This window comes from Gallus gallus, chromosome 3 (assembly GCF_016699485.2).
Source record: "Gallus gallus isolate bGalGal1 chromosome 3, bGalGal1.mat.broiler.GRCg7b, whole genome shotgun sequence".
NCBI classification, from domain to species: Eukaryota; Metazoa; Chordata; class Aves; order Galliformes; family Phasianidae; genus Gallus; species Gallus gallus.
This window is the reverse complement of record NC_052534.1, coordinates 24883140-24886172: the sequence shown is the minus strand read 5'-3', so window position 1 is coordinate 24886172 and position 3033 is coordinate 24883140. Positions and strand designations below refer to the sequence as shown.

The following is a 3033-nucleotide window of genomic DNA, read 5'->3' as shown; positions in this document are numbered from 1 at the left end:
ACGGGAACGGCGCGAGGCGCTCTGGGAGCTGTAGTTCCGCGGGGAGACGCGGAAGCGGGGCGGAGGCGGCTCTCAGCCGTGCCCCGCCCCGCCCCGCCCCGCCCTCCCTCCCTCCCTCCCTCAGCCCTTCTTCTAGGGCTTGGGCGGTCCGGGGAGTTGCTTGCTGGTTCCTGCGGCTTTGTGTTTGGGGCTGTGGAGAGTAGCGACGTGCCTTATGGAAGTGAGTGCGGCTGGTGAGAGCAGGCTGAGCAGAGGTGGTGGAGTCACTGGGTGGCTTGCAGGTGGTGGTTGGAACCCTTGTGTTAAGGCGGCACACTGCTTTAGCTGTGAGGTCGGGGTTGGACGAGCTTTAAGTGCTGGGAATTGCTAATAGAACCGTACAGTATCTTGAGCTGAAGAGACCCGCAAAGGTCATGGAGTCCAACTTCTGTCTCCACATAGCACCGCACAAACAAAATTCACACCCTACATCTGAGAGCACTGTCCAAATGCTCCTTGAGCTCCGGCAGCTCGGGGCCGTGTCCACTGCCCAGGGCAGTCTCTTTCATGCCTACTGCCTTCTGCTGCAGACCCTGTCCCTAACCCCTAGCTGCCTCTCCCTTGACACCGCTCCATGCCGTTCCCTCGGGCCCTGTCGCTGTCACAGAGAGCAGAGCTCAGTGCTGCCCCTCGGTGTTCTGTGAGGAGATGCAGCCGCCATGAGCCTCCCATCAGCTCCTCTAGGCTGAATCCAGCTGCTCCTCAAACACCTTGTCCTCTAAGTACTTCACTGTCTTTGCAGCCTTCCTTTTGGCACACTCTAAGGGCTTTATGTCCTTCTTATGCTGTATCACCCAAACCCGCACTCAGAGCCTGAGGTGAGGCGATGCAGCGGACAGCCCCTCCCCGACATGGTAGTAGTGCTGGGCCTGTGGTACCCCAGGGCACAGTTGGCCCTTTGGGCTGTCAGGGCACACTGCTGGCTTGCATTTAACTTGCAGTTAGGCAGAACTCCTAGATCCCTTTCTGTAGGGCTGATCTTCAGCGTCTTGGTCCTTAGTCTGTATATGCTCAGGGCTGCCCCATCCCAGGTGCAGAATCCAGCACTGCTCTTGGAAAACTCCATGCAGTTGGTGATTGCACAGCTCTCCAGTTTCTCAAGATCTCTCTGCAAGGCCCTCGAGGGAGTCAGCAGCTCCCCCCAGTTTAGAGTTGTCTGCAAATGTACTTGGTATACCTTCAAGTCCTGCATCCAAGTCATTGACAAAAACATTAAAGAGAATTGGCCCCAAAATGGCCGTTGTTTTCTAGTTTAATATTTTACTTCAGCCTTAGGCATTGTCTGTTAATAAACTCAGCTGCTGTGAAACTGTGAAATGACCTCATCTTATGAAAGGGAGGGAGGAAGGAGGTAAACCTGAGCAGACAAGTCACAAGTGTGGGCTGTCAGGGAAGTGACCCACAGTCCAGAAGAGCAACTGGAGCTGGCCTTCTGTATCTGAGTAGCTGCTTTGTGTCTTGAGAGAGCTGAGGTAGAAAAACCAAGGTTAAACAATCTCTTACCTACCGTTTTGATTGAAACCAATAAATAGGCCTCACACCTAATGATTAACTCAGAATTCATCCCAACTCCTTCATCCTTCCCCATACGTTTATGTAGCAAGAGGCAGGCCTCATGTAATATTTGCTCTTTAAAAACATTTTTTCTCTATTCTGACTTTCATAATCATGCTGTCTCAGTTCTGGAAATCTTAATCTGATTGTTTCCTTGTCTTGATTCACTTCCTGCTTTTTACATGACTCTTTCAAAGCATTTGCTAACCTCTATAAAAACCATGGTGTTGTTAATGAAAATCCAGAAACTCCTTTACTTAGTGTTGTACGGTAGCGTGTCTTCCTGATGTCTTTCTAAACACATTTCTTCCATAAATTTCATTTCCACAAGGCATTTCTGGTATCTTGCTATATGAAGCCAATGCTTGATCTACAATTGGCAGATAAAAGGGGTAAAAACCCTGCCAAAGAAAACAAAACTAATGTGGGAATGGCTCCTGGAACTGTGATCTAGTTATATATCTGTGATCTAGTTATATATAACTGCAACAGCAGGAGTGTAACACTAAAAACCAAAGTATTTTTATAATTATTTGCTCCGTGGCAGAGTGGTGGCAAATCTGGAAAGTGCTGCAGTACACATCTGAGCTGAGAGCAAAGTAAAGGGTTTACAATTAATAAGCTGTGCTGAAGTCCAGTCTGGAAATGAACTGGGAGTGCTCAGTACTTTTAAGTTTTATCTTACTCTATTTCATTTCCTTTACTGCCCTAAGAAACTGTAAAATAATAACTTTTTCTTTCTAATTCTTTATCCTTGAATTACTAATCACCTTAGTTAATTTTAACTCAATCTAATGGATCTCACTAAAGCTGTATGGGCTGTTAAATCTTTACCTAAAGGTTTAACAGATTCATTCCTTTATGCAAGGATGGTTTTCTTCCTTTAGGACTTAACGTATAAAACTATAATAGTCTGAGAAATAATTTGAGCTCTAAGTACTTACCAGAATTCCTTTGTAGATAAATATATATTATAAATTTAAATATGTATTAAAAATCAACAAGAAAACACTAATTTTGTGGACTACATTGTCTTAGAAATGAGTAGTTTGCTTACTAGTCCTGCCACACAAAAATTGAAAAGGCAAACTTACAAATTTATATTGTATTCCAAATACTATTTTCATGTCAGTGTGTTTTAAATAGTTGCCATTGACTGACCTTTCAGTTACTGTAGACCTCTGATTCACTGACCGTCCCCATACAGATATTTGTTACTGAGTGCTAGGTCAAAGCAAACACAAAATGCTCTGAAATTAGTGATGGAAGGTGAAGTCTCCTTCCATGTGCTAACATATTAATCTCATCCTGAGTATGTCTTTGCAACCTAGGTTCTGCAAACCTTAAGTATGGGAAGTTCTTCAGCATCAGTCCCAGAGGCCCCCGCTCATTTCATGGCTCACATGGTATCATTGCTGCTGAAGATTAGAAGGTAAGAAA

At 45.3% G+C, this 3033-nt stretch overlaps 1 protein-coding gene across 2 annotated transcripts in view; it reads left to right on the top strand.

Moving 5' to 3' along the window:
* Nucleotides 1-134: 134 nt before the first annotated feature.
* Nucleotides 135-3033, top strand: part of THADA (THADA, armadillo repeat containing) — a 213404-nt gene continuing 210505 nt past the window's right edge. Inside the window, exons 1-2 of one of the 2 annotated variants that reach the window (XM_040697059.2) lie at nt 135-220; nt 2925-3025. The gene's annotated coding sequence lies outside the window, so the exon portion shown is untranslated. Of the gene's footprint in view, nt 1526-2924; nt 3026-3033 lie in introns of both variants that reach the window. The other variant, XM_046938795.1, reaches the window with a different exon arrangement.